This window comes from Sturnus vulgaris, chromosome 5, assembly GCF_052056855.1.
Source record: "Sturnus vulgaris isolate bStuVul1 chromosome 5, bStuVul1.hap1, whole genome shotgun sequence".
Lineage (NCBI taxonomy): Eukaryota > Metazoa > Chordata > Aves > Passeriformes > Sturnidae > Sturnus > Sturnus vulgaris.
Genome location: NC_142247.1, coordinates 59817937 through 59832385, shown reverse-complemented (window position 1 = coordinate 59832385; position 14449 = coordinate 59817937).

The window sequence follows — 14449 nt, the reverse complement described above, 5'->3', positions numbered from 1 at the left end:
TCATATTTGAAAGAACAAGAACTTCAAGTCAGCCTGCTCAGCTTTTCCTTCTGAGGCTTGGCAAACAAATGATTTTATTTCCAGAAGTGCTGAGCACCCAGTGGCACCAGCTGAAGTCAGCAGAATAAATGAGATGCTTTACAGTTCTGAAAACCACATCATTTATTTACTGACATCTTAAAGATTTAAGAGACAATGTTAGTTTCCTGTTTTTTCTTGACCTAAAATGATAGTGCTGCAAAACTCTTTGAAGTCAGTTGTTTCAGTAATTTTCCTCCACAATCTTAAAAGTTCCCCAAAAGTGTGAGCAGACAGGGAGCCCTGCTGAACTCGTTGCTCAGAGCCCTTTCTTACAAGGCTCTAGCCACCTCCTAACCTGCTGCATTTCCCTGGGGCCTGGTGTGATGCTCTAATTTGTTTCCTTGGGCATACTCATACCTTGGAGATCTGGGGGATTCCTTTAAATTGTGGGTAGACTCCTTGTGGTTAGCAATCCATGAGGAGACACCTTGATTTTCTGGAGGTTTTAGACTGGTCATTTAGAATGATCATTTCCCTCATTCACCCTTCCATGGTAAGCAGCTTCCACCTGTGCTCTCTGAGGTGCACATTGACAAAATCTGTGTTTGGGGGTGTGAACGAGTGGTTGCTGGCTGGGGTTAAACCACGACACGCAGGAGGAAATGTCTGTTGTGATTTTTTGGCCCTGGTTCACATTTAGATGATGCAGAACCCTTGGCAAGGTCTATCTCTTGGCTCCTCATCCTCCCTCCGTGGCTGAGGCTCTTTCCTCCTGTCTCTGCTTTTCCAGTCCTTCACCAGCTTTATCCAGAGCTCCTCTCCTGTCTGCTTTCCAACAGTGGTGGCACCTCAGGGACTCACACCCAGGGACTCAGACACCTGTTTTTTCATTAGAATAAGAAAATGTCTAATTTCAGTCTGCCACCAAAGGCATTTTACTTCACTGAGAACAGGAAAACTGAGTGTGGGAGAGCCACTCTCCCTGAGAGAGGAGGAGTGCATGCTGTGAACTGACTCACTGGCACTGTGCCTCCTCCCAGCAGAGACACAGCAGCAGAGCCTTGGAGAGGAGGCTGCTGTGAAAGGGAGGCATACTGTGCATGATCCTAAAATTGGGAAAATTATTATCTTGTCAATGGTGACTAAAAACTGGATTCCAGCAATAGCTCAGTTTTACTGCATAATGCTTATCTTGGGAAATAAAAGCAGGGGTGTACCAAATGTCCAAATTTTATTTAAAGTATGAATAAGTTTTCTAAATTTTTGTTCTACTGGAAACTCCTTATGCATGCACTTCAGTATTTCATTCCTCCATTGTTTCTTAAATCTAGATATAAGTACCCCTACAAGGGATAAAATGCAGTTAAATCCATGCTAGGGAACTGCTGTAGCATTTAAGACAGCAAGACAAAAGACAAAACTGTAGTTTCTGTCTTCACTGCTGCAATCTCTAACCCTCTTCATTATGACAGATACCTTTCCTTAGAACTGTCATCTCCTCTTTGTCCAGAGAACAGTGTGAGAACAGGGAAACTGAGGGGCATGAGTGACAGAAAAGAAAGGAAAGCCTGAGTGCCCACAACATCCTGCAATTTCCCTCCAAAGCACTCTATCACGGCAACTGAAATTCATTAAACAGAGCAGGTAATGAGACACACACCTGAATGCTCCAGCTTGGTGGAAGTGAGAAATGAAAGAAGAGCATCCACAGCAGCTCTTCAAGTCTCCACGGAGCTCATATAAACCATGATGAAGTTGCTGCACGCCCAAATTCTGCAAATGAGATGCAGCGTCGCACCATCGCCTTTGTAGAGACTAATGAACAATGTCACACCTCCATCTCCTGTGATAGCAGCCTCCAGTAATAAAGGAGTCTATAAAGCCTCTAAGCTATCACTGGGTTTAAAGTCAGATCATTAATCAGATGTGCCTAACTGTTGCTAAAGCACAAAATGGGATACAGGAGCTTTCTGCAAAATTATTTGCTGTTTTAATCTTTCCATCCTCATTGGTGGAGCTATGCCTGTCAATATTTCCTGGCTCCCACTGAGACTATTGCATTGACTCTTTACAGAAGATCTTTTTCAAAAATAGTTTGCTATTTTAATCAAAAATGGCAGTTCCTGATCCTTCCTTCAAACCATGCTGATTTAAGGGAAGTCCCAAACCACCTTAGATGTGAAAGTTGACATTCAGGTGACAATACTGTCTTCCTCACCTCACAGCAGTCAGCTACTCCCTGGGCAACGCTCCCAGTGCTGCCAAAATGCCTATTTGTCCTGCAAATTCCATGGTCATCTGCTGATTTTTAACCCACTTAAATGAGAGTCTGTACTGGCCATGAGATCTCTCCTATGACAGGAGAGGAGTGAGGTCTGTATGGGTCACTAGCAGGGCTGTATGCACATCCTTGCACAAATGCACAAATGAGGAGCAGGTGGGGAGGTCAGGCTCCTGGTCACAGTCACACAGCTGGGTTGGGAAGGGAAATGTGAGAAATGAAGAAATACAGTAATGTGGAAGCAGCCAAAGCCACCCTGAGAGCTATGTGGGGCAACCAACACCTGCCCTGCTCACCTGGCACATAAAAACAGTTTGGATCTGATTCCCCAGTCCTTTTGCTCTCTTGCCTTCAGTTCCTCCTGCTCCTAGCTTGTAAAAACAACAACATCAGTTTACTTTTCTTTATGGCTAACTTTCTTGCAAGCCTGATGGGCATAATGAGCACGAGAAACTATTCATCTGATGCTGGAATCACACCTTATGTGCTGGTGGCTGTTCTCATACATTGCAAATTGCTTTACCTGGTACAACTGTTTGGAGTCTGGTGTTATTGCAGACACACAGAAGATTTATATCTAGACTTCTGAAGGCCTAGAATGCTTACGGGTTTATTTATTGTAATAGGATTTTTTAATATTGAGAACATTGGTGCATAACCGAAAGGGAAAGGTATCTGACAGCTAAGACATGATCACCCTTGTCTGGCTCATGTCCTGGATTTATCTCCAATTAATCTCTAACATGTTATTATTATGCTGATTGTTGTTATCCTTACTATTACTATTAGGGGTCAAGATCCCTCAGCATCATGTAGGATTTAACCACTGTAGGAGCTGCAGAGGCAAAAAGAAGGACAATGAGATTTCTGACACTGAAAGAAGGCAGAGGAGGGCCAGTGTTATGTCCTCCTTACTAACCTTCAGTTTGGCTTCAGATTTTCCCAGATAACCCAAGCCCATGGGATACACTTTTGAGTGGGCACTACCTGTGTACAAGCATCTCTGCCCCGTGACTGTGGGCCCCAGTTCCTGAAGGGAGTGGAATAGGAGTCACAGAGAGAGCCAAGGAAGGATCCCAGGGTGTAATATTGCAGGTCAGTGAGAAAAGGAGTAGTAACAGTGTAGGAAAAAATGTACTAACTCCCTGGTTTGCATTGACCAGTCCTTAATTGCTGGCAAGAGCTCAGTTGCAAGAAAGTACAGGTAAGTGCAAGTGGTAGTGACTGCCTGTCCCTACCCTGTCTTCCCAGAGGGATTGCACAGCTGCCAGCCCCAGGAGGTACCTGAAGGCACAGAATAATTTCCCCCTGCAAAATATTGGGTTTATGTTCCAGGTTAGCTGACCAGAGTACTAGATTGTAATCTGCTAGGCGACTGAAGAAGAATTAAACCAAGCAATGCAGCCCATCTTTACTAATGTTTAATAATAGAAATACTCCCTCAATGCAGTAAACTTCTGCTTTATTAAAGTGTTCACTCTTTTCCATTAGGTCATTTGTACATTTTTATGTGGTTGTCATTTTACCAGCAATTTTATTATCTGTAAAGACATATAGGATTTGTTTAGCAAGCTAATTTCTCTGTATTTGTTGCTGATTAATATTTTGCTTACAATAAATCCAGAGTCTTCCCTAGCAATATTTTCCAAGAAAATTTGTCACTGGAAGAACAATAAACTCTGGAGGGTCTGATCCTGCCTTAAATGAAAAATAAAATATAAAGTTAATCTCAAAAAATTATAGCTGTTTCTCTACATACCTTAAGTGTGTGTTTCCCCGAGATTGCACCAGGCAGCACAGTATGATCCAGGCCACTGCACTGACAGGCACAGTGTGCCCAGTACAGGTGACTGGGGACAGAAATGAAAACAGATCTTTCATTTCACCAACCAGTTAATATTTTCCATTGGTGTCAAAACCTTTTTCCTGGATGGGGAAGTGAGGAGCCATCTGAATGCAGTTTTGTGTGATTAAATGTTGGTGTGGGTTACTGTGCTCCTCCTCCTGGTGTCCCATATCTTTGCCATCACAAGGAAGGAACATGTGCATTGCCCTTGGGAACTCTGTGCTTTAAAACTTCTTCAAAAGTCTCTGTGACAACATCCTCCAATATTCCAGAGAGCAAAGCAAACTCCTTGGGAGTGGAAACCTAAAAAAATCCAACACCTAGGGGTCTTCAAAGTATTCCACACCTGTATGGCCAATAAACAGATGTTTAACTGCTGATTATGGCAGCAAGTATGTCCTGCTGAGAAACCTCCAAAGGCAAATCTCATATGTGTTGCATCCTGAGCTGCTGTTTGTTGACCCTGAGGGAGGCCTTTTTGTTTTTCCATGTTATTAGAAACCACAACAGGACACCTGCAGACTGTGATGCATCCATACTGCATCTTCAGACCACTAAGTCTGCCACATAATACAGGGCTAATTGATGGCAGGTGTTATGCCATGAGGAGGTGCAGCACCAAGCCATGATGGCAGGAGAGGTAAATAAATAAAACACTCTGCACCCCATTGCTTTAACTCCTCGGTATCTGCCACAGACTTGGGCCTATCTCCTTCTTTGCACTCAAAGTAGCATATAAAAAAGGCACTAGATTGTATAAAGATCCCCCTCTGTGAGTTTGGATGGATGGCCTCTGCAAGTACCTGTGAACATTATTCCAGAAACTGGAACCAGAAAACAACAATCTAAAGACTGGACAAAGTGGGCCAAGTCTATGAAGTGTTCCCAAAGACTGCTGGGCTCTGGAGACTGGCAAACCTGATGAATCCACAAACCCGAAGAATTCAGGTCAGTCAGCATCCACACAAAGTCACCAGCACATGCTGGCCTCACCAGCGTCTGTGTTCCTTGGTCTGCAGGAGGACGGCAGATGCTTGATGTGGACATAACTCACAGCACACACACCTGCTGAGGAAAAGGGCTCTCTGAGGGGATCACCCAAAGCAGCCCAGAAGCTGGCAGAGCCTCTCAGGGACCCTCTGCTCCTGAGGACACAGCTGGCTTGGTGTCCCAGCTGCATCTCCCAGCACTGCCCATGAGGATGTGCACATGCTGGGTGAAAGCCATCAGCAGCTCCACGGCCAAAGAGAAACATGGAATCTAAGTTCACAGTTTACATCCCCCACCACGTAATGGGAAAGGGGACTGACATTAATTTTTTTCTTGTTAAATGTAAAGTTCTGAAAATATTTAATTGTTAATGACGTGGCCTACTTGCCCACATAAAGGTAATTGCATTGTGCAAAAGGCATATGCTGCCCTAGCAAACACATGGGCTGCAGGAAACATAAATGGATCCACTTCAGCGGGGAAGAAAAAAAGCATATGTTACTCTTCAAATTAAGAAAACCTTGTATTATTTATTAAGGTCAAGCTCAGAAATCCTGAGACAGCTGCAGAATAGCTGCTTGATGTCTGTCAGTGCAAAAATGAATGTTTTAAAACTAATTACAGGGAAAGCAAGCCATTTGTTTAAAAAGTCAACATATTCTATTTGGCAAAATGTCCTGAAGTGATTTGAAATCTGTTAGCATTTTCATTTTTGTAATTACATTTTAAAATGACTGGAAGGAAAAATACTTTTCAAGAGCTCAGATGGTGACAGAGGCAAATTTCTGACAAAACTGGAATCCCCCATGCAGAAATACCCATAAGAAATAGTCTCTCCTGACTCAGTAAAAGCTGATAGCAAACTGTACATCCCTGTTTTAACATATCTTGATTAAGTATTTAATACAGTGTTTAGTTGAAGGTCAAGTATTGCAGGCCATTCTCTTAGTTTTCTGATATCAGATTTTCATTTTTAGTGCACCTTGACAAGTTTCCTTCAGACTGTGGGATATATTTAGCACACAGATTTATTTTTGGGAACAGCAGGAATAGGCATGGTCCCTTGGTATCAAATTCCAGCCTTGGGGATTTGGGATGAAGAAGACGGGGAGATTACAAATATTTATGTAACTCTCAGATTTTAGATAGCCTCTTGCTGACATTTTTTGCACAGAGGAAATTCTGAGTTTTTTACAGGACAATGTATACGAGGCCCTTGATGCCTGCAGCTCTGGCAGCTCACACTAACTGGGCAGTGATTTCAGTAAGAATGGTGATCACTGGTAGCCACCCCCCAGCACAGACTAAGCACAGGCATGAATTTTTAACTGAATGCTCAAAATTATCTTTAACTGGGTTTTGTCGATAGAAGGAAGAATGGAATAAATCTTATTCCAGACAGAAATAGTGACAAACAGTTGGAGAATGTCTTCTGGACATGGGGCTTGTCCTCCCTTAGAGACATGTCCAGAAGACATGTCCAGAGCTGGGCACTGCACACGTGGTGATGCTGCAGCCCATTCCTGGCACTCCATGGTGCTGGGCTCTCTGGTTCCCAGCAAAGCAGAGATGAGCTGGTCTTCTCCTCATCCATGCCTCCAAAGAGGGTCTGGCTGTGCTGGCACTGCTGTGCTTTGTGACCAGAGATGCTGTGAGATGCCACTTCAGGGAACACCACTGCTAATGGGGGACAACAAAAGTACCATTGCTACTGCCAGGCTTTAACCATGACTTACCCTTCAAAAAGCAAGGTGAGGTGCCCAACATGCTGTCAGGCACTTGTTTTTTTATCTTTTCCCAGGAAGAGAGAGATGCTTCGGTTTAAGTTGTTAGTTTAGTTTGTTGAGTTGTTTATTTTCCACTTACCTGTTGATAGCATTTCTTACAGTTATTTGCATATGCACTATGCTTATCTTGAGAGGAGGAGAGGTCAAAGAAACGTGCTCTGAATCTATAATGGTAAGCAGTATGGTCTTTTCCTCTTTCCAACAGGTCCTGAGAAATTGTGTTTAGTTCTGTGATAAGCTTTATCCTTTCTGCACAGAGCAGGGCTGTCTAAATGACTGATTTTTTAGGTCAATAGTAGAAAATTAACATTTAAAAAAAATATTTCAAGGCAACTTGAAATATTGAAGATTGAAATCTTTTGAAAGTTTGAATCACATTTAGAAAGTTTATTTTAGGGCAGATTGAAAATTTTAACTGGTTTCATTTTTCTAAGGGCTTTGTCAGAGCAGGAAGCAGCCTGGCAGGTGGATCAGAGCCCAGTTTTTCTCCCTCTAGGTCTTGACAGCAGCAGCTTTGCAGCAGGCTTACCAGGTCTGGGAGTACACCCTGCCTTTATGAGCCTGGGCACTTGCTTGTCCACACACAAAGCTGCCTCTCAGCAGAGGAGACAGCACTAAATGTCCCTGTAAAACATAGAGTTCACATGCAGCTCCAAGCCCAGGTGAAAATCATTATTAAAGCTATTTAAATCTGCATGTTAAGATGATTTTTAGGCTCTGAGTCCCAATATTGAGGCTGTCCCCATGGCAGCAGGCTGGCTGGGGAATATGTGGGGCTAATAGCCCCTCCTGGGGCTGCCCCATCCACAGGACCTCCTGTGCAGCAAAGCGAGCTTTGAGCAGTAGGTCACAAAGGTCATGTTTGGTCTGGGCTATGCTCATTCCTTGTTCCACTCTGTGTTGTAGGAGGTGAAAGTCTCCATGGCCCCGGGGCAGCCAGGCTGGCAGTGCAGGTACCCCTGAGACAGGGGTGGGGAGGACAGAGTCCTGGGACCACCTGGTCCATGAGCCCTGTGCTGAGGCCACGGGGGGTTTGGCAGGACCCAGCAGGGAGACCTTTGCCTTCAGTGCAACTCAGCACTTGGGCTTTCAGAAAGGCCACCCAGCCAGCTACAAAGCCCTACAGAAAACACATCTCATTTTGGCAGGATCACTCAGAAGCATTCTCACACCTCACCCCATCCCCCCGTACACTCACTACCCTTCCTAGCATTCTACTATTTAAAAATTGAATAAATGTAGTTCTTAGTTTATCACCAAGTCATCAGCAAAAATACTGCATTACAAGGGGCCCAGGAGAAGTGTCTGGAAACCATGGCTGGAGTGTCCATGTTGGCCATGGAGCGTGGATCACGGTCCTGCAGCCAGTTCATCAAAGAGCAGAGCAGGAGCTCTGGGTCTCAGCCTGTCTGAAATGTGGTGCTGACCTCCTTCCCACAGCCCACGGGGCCTCTCAGGCTGCTCTACATGGAAATGCCCTTTGTCAAAATCTCATGTTCCTGACAAATCCCTGATAGCTGTAACTCATTCTTCATCACCTTCTGGGTGTTTTCTGATGGTTGGACTATTTCTTCCCATTTTAGGAGGAGAAGATAAACTGGCAAGACTGCAATTCCTCAGTTCACCCTATTCCCCATTACAAAGATAAGCAGGCTCCCAGCTCTACCCATTCTCTGGTTTCCAGTGATTAGCCTCTAATTGCTGTCAGATGTGTTTCATCCGGTTTTCAAAATTACCTGTGAAATTTCATTAGCTTCTGAGAAATTTTTGGGGAAAAAATCAATTTACTAATTTGTGCTCTCAGCAGATTTTCTATTTCTACCCGAATTCATACCCTTTTTCACTGTTCTTCCAGGGAATGCTGAGGGAAAAAAGAAACAGACCACTTCAGTCTTCTCAATATCATTTTAAATAGCTTTGTCTCCCTGTGAGTAGAAGACCAATTCTTCCTTTCATAATCCTCTCATTATTAATCTAAACTTAGTGTATATTTTTGTTATCTTTCATGTCCCTTGCTAGATGTATGACATTTTATGCATGGACTTTCTAATTTTCTCCTTATATGCCTCCACTATTCTTATATGCAGCTCCCTAGGCATGTGAACTGGTGTCTAGCCCTCTATACTTTCAATATGCCATCTATATGAGATCACTGAAAAGCTCACTATTTAATCTCATTGTCTTTATGATGCTTTCTATTACTCATCCTTTTTTTTAATATGCAGATTTTCTCTGGTATACTGATTAGTAGGCACATACTCACACTAAGCCTTTGTTAAAATATTGGCCAAAATAGACTTCACAGTCTGAGCAGAATACAAACAGTTTACACAGTGGTAAATATGCTAACAAGGTCAACAGGGTGGTAAACATGAACATCTGCTGAAGGATGGGTAATGGAGAAAAGCTTCCCAAGGCTTGCACAGTGCTCACACTATAAGGGTGGAATGTGAACATATCAATATGAGGGCAAATCAGGCTCAAAGTACAGGACAATTTGAGAGAGAAATGGAACACGTTACTTGCTTTAGTCAACATGTAAAAAGGAAGTGAAAAACTTCATAAATTTGTATTAACCACGAAGATTCCTTTTTTTTTACATAATGATGCCCAGATGGGTGATGCCACATGGTATTCCCCTGGTTCTTGATCACACAGAAGGCTCCCTGGCATTGCAGTAAGATTTGGAGATACAGAAACAGCTTCACATCCATTCATATTGAATTGTCTCCCTTCAGATTTGCAGTATTGTTCATCCTGGCTGCAAATTAAGCTGCCTTCCATGCCTCCTGTCCATTCCTCACAGTCCTGCCTCAGTGGCTCAAAAGCTCCAGTGCCAGCAACAAGCCTCCTCCTGCTCCCTCCTTTCATGACCTGAGCATGACCAAGCCCATGTGTCCCAGTTTATGAATCCTTCCTTGGCCATTCTTGTTCACACCCACAGCAGGGCATCCCTCTGTCCAGCTGAAGGCACAGAGGAAAATATGAAGGAGGAATAATCAATATATGTAAGGGACTTGGAAGGGAAGGTGCCAAGAGGATGAAGCCAGGCTCTTCTTGGTGGTGTCAAGTAACAAGAGGCAACAGGCACAAACTGATGCAACTGAAGGGCAGTTGCACTGAAAATGAATATTCAGTTGCAACTGAATATGAGGAAGAACTTTACTGTGCAGTGACCATGTATTGGAACAGAGTGCCTAGAGAGGCTGTGGAGTTTCCCCCACTGGAGATATTCAAGAGCTCTCTGGATGCAAGGCTGTGCAATGTGCTCTGGGATGACCCTGCTTGAGCAGGAAGGTTGAACTAGATGACCCACTGTGGTCCCTTCCAATCTCACCCATTCTGTGATTCTGTGAACAAAGTAATTTTTCTTAGCCTTTGCCCCATAGTTACTAGCTGCTGGTTACACTCATTAGTTATAACTGTTATATGCATACATAACATAACATTATGAGTACATATATTAAAAAATAGATAAGCACCTCCATTTTCTGGGTGTACATTTCCACTGCAGGTGTCCCTGGGCAGTCTTCTTGCTGACTTGCACTCCTACTCTGCAAAATCATTCCCCAGGAACTGCACAGGGGAACAAGGTGCTCAGCCCAGGGCAGGGTTCCACAGCAGGGTCTAGATATATGGAAATACCCATTGATTGAATTCAGTAACAAGCCATGATTACCCAGTTAATGGAGAAATAACTGCACCATTTGACTTGTCTTCATTCATCACGGGGATAAACTCATTAAGGAAAACCAGTTGTCTCTACTTCTGATTTGAGCTATTCACTGCACCACCTAAAAGTAGCAAAGTGATTATTTTATTGTCATTTGCCCAAGGAACTGAAATGCATTATTCTCTTATTTTGCTGAAAGCAAACTAAAGCTTTAAAATATCTCATCTCCTTAACCATTATTATTCCTTGTCACCATTAAATTGTAGTCATTAAAAGAGTCTAAAAAGGACCATCTTGGTGCTTTCTACTATAGTGAAGTTATTTGACCTCCAGCTCAGCTCAAGAGAAAGAAATTGAGACTCCTTGAGACTGTATTAACTGTATTCATTATTCAGCTCACTTCCATTACTCCCTAAGTGAAGACTTAAAGTAACAAAAAGAAATGCAGAATAAGAGTACTGAGAATTTTTCTGCCTGCATTTTAATGGTATTCTGTCGTTGTGAATCTACTCATTTGATTAGATGGTGGCTCAGTGGGTTTTATGTGTTATGTTTCATATTTCTAAGGATTTTCCATGGCATCTAGCAGTAGACAGAGATAATAAAAGCTCTGCTTTTTTGAAGAACATTTAAAATTATCTTCAAATCTTCATAGAACCTCTCAAAAGTGTAGGAACAAGAATAAAGGTTAAAATTTAAATTTATTATCATGTCATGTTTATTTCAAGAAACATGATGGAAGTCATACAATTCAGAGACTATATAGCAAAAAAAAGACTTGTAAAGAAGTTTACTTCAAAGCTTACAGAATACATAGTAGAAACCAACCAGTATCTTTGTAAACATCTTTGGAACTCTCCAAAAATGTTGAAAAAATCATGGGAATTATATCATCTACTACATCATACACAGCTTTTCTGTCAACAGGTTAAACTGATTCCTCTGTCCTCATTGCCAGTTGGGTATAAACTATTTCATGGCCAAGTTTCTCTGCATTCACTTGTTAAATTGGCATGCATTCCCTTCTTCCTTGCACTACTTTCTAAGCTTCTGCCTCGTACTAAGGCAAAGTCTTTTATCTCACAGATCCAAAATTCAAATGACTGGAACCCAGTCTGTCATTGTCCCTCATGTCTGGAACACAAGTCTGTGATCTCCACAGTCTCATCCTCTATGAGATCTACTTCTTTAGTCTGGGACATTAATGTCTTAGGCAGAACTGTGTTTACCCCTGAAATTTATAGTGTTCCACTTACCTTAGAATAAGGGAGCCAAAGAAATCACTTCTACATTTCATATTAGTCCAATAGTTATTGAAAAATTTGTAAAACTTTCAAGAAGATAAGAAGGCAAATTTTAAGAGAAAAAGGATACCTTGTAATTAAATTTAAAAAATCAATTAAATTCAATGGAAACAGCACAGCTATAAAATGTCCTTCGGAAAATCACTTCTACCCTAGCAGCTCACAGTCTATTTAATCTATTTTGTTGTATCCAGTCCTGTCCCTCCACTAAACTGTTTGGCAAGAGTCAAGCAGATCATGTTGTAAAGATACAGAGAGACAATGCTGTGTGGTACAGAGCACAAAAATACTCACGTTGGTTGGCCTGACCAGAACCAGGCAACTCTAATAGTGCACACAGTGCAAGCTGGACACAGGAACCACTGTTCCAGTCTTTCCAATGTTGGCTCAACCAAAAATGCTTGAGTATTTTGAGACTCCTTTTCTCCCAACATCCAAACTTGTCACTTTTGTGACATGCCTTGCTACTAGTACAGAAATGTCTCCTCCCCAGAGTCACAAGCACACTTTGCTTCTATATCCTTGAGCACTGGGACCCCAGGAAGACATAGTACAGGCAAGGAGGAGTTAAGAGGATGAAGATGAGAGGTCTGAGGTTCTGTCCTTGAAAGGAAAATTGAAAAAATTGGAATTGTATAGCCAGGAGGAGAGGAGAATCAGTAACACTCCTTGAGGACAGAAAAGGCTGTTGTGAAGAAGAACTCAATAAACTGGATTTTGTGTCCTAAAAATATCTATACTGCATCAGAATAAAATTTTGCCTGCCAGGATCATATCTCTGGCAGCACCAAAGTGAATGTCTGGGGAAGTAAGAAAACAAGGCAAGTATATGAAAAATACTTTCCCCCAGCATTCCAGCTCCCAGCTGTTTTCAGCTTGGAGACTTCCCAGTTGAGACTTTCACATTTGCTATGAGTGGGACAAACAGCCAGACGAGGTGGCATTTGAGGTTGGTATCAGGAAATCTTCCCAACACAGGACTGCAAACCACAAGCAGGCTGGCTGGGAAACAAATACTCCTTTCATCAATGTAAAGCAGAGCTGGATCACAGCTGGTGGTCCTGAAAAAAAAATAACCAACAAGCCTCTATTTAAAAATAAATGCCACCAAATTCAAAATAACAGGCAGAAGAATTACATATTACATTCTTTTCCCCTAATACTCTGACCTTCTGCCAGAATGTGATCTGGCCTCTGAATTTACAGAGCTGGCACCCCTTGTCTGGAAGGAAAGAGCACAGTCAAATGTAGAGCAGTCTGTTGGGTTTACACATTGCCAGCTGAGCCACAATTTGAGAGAGAAACAAAATTAAACTTGCTGCTATTTTGGCAAGAGACAGAAGGAATAAGACTTCAACAAACTGTTATTGGAAGAAGGTACTCTGAAAATAACCACTGAAAAAAATGTGTAAGGTGGGCCTGAGTGGTATGTGTAAAATCTAACAATTGAACACATATTCTTATATAATATGTATATTATTATAACATGTTTATGTTTTGAATTAAATATTATAACATGCCGGTTGGATCTTGACATAAAAAACTATCAGATATTTATGCTTTTTAAAATTCAGTAAGTGACAGACAGTAAGATGATGTTTCTTGTGCAGCTTTGGAAAGCTGTTGCACAGACAAAACACAATGGTAAAAATGCCTATATAGTATATATATGGAGAATATATATATATATACTGTATCTATATAGTATATATATGTATATAAATGCCTATATGCTATATATAAAGAGAGTGAAATATGAAAAATTGCTGCCTGTCCCTTTGATAAATCAGAATTCACAGAGAAACTCAAAAGAAAACATTAAAGCAAGGCTTGAATCCTCAGCTCACCTTTCCCCATTATTTCCACCAGCAGCATGTGAGCTGGGCTATCACTTTTCTATACAGTCCCAAAGTTACATAGTCATTACTGGAGCTGACATTTGCTCTCACTCCATCCATTTCCTAAAGATTATTAACGTCAAACAAAAAGTTGGTTTTACACAGTTGATCCTTGACCTTCGCTCGTGTTCCCAAGGAGCAAGCTCTTTTTTCAGCAGCTCCAGCCCCTGCTTCCTTCCATGAGTCATCCAGCAAAGAAACACTTGCATTACTAAAGTTATCCTTCAGATCACACTGCAATCATAGCTTCCCTGGCATATTGTTTGCTCCTCTGTGCTTCTAATTTTCTCCTGGAATAGCTGAGGTACAGCATCTGACTGCTTGACACTCAAATAATTAATGTACTTTTGGTTTTTGGTGGGAAACTGGTGAGAAGTGACTAAGATAAATTTATTCTCATGGATCTGTAAAATTCACATACCAGCTTGCCAGTGCCAGGGATCAAATCTGATCCTGCAGGAGCAGACAGGGAAGTGGTTTAGTCCATGTGTTCCTGATATTGCTTTGACAGGACCACACATCCCAAATGCACTTTGGAATGAATTATGTACATGCTTTTTTTCCCAATGTTTCATAGAGATTCCTGAGTAAATAAAGACATCTCGATAAGGAGCCTTGTTTTGGTGTTTCTTTTGGGCTGTGGTCCAGC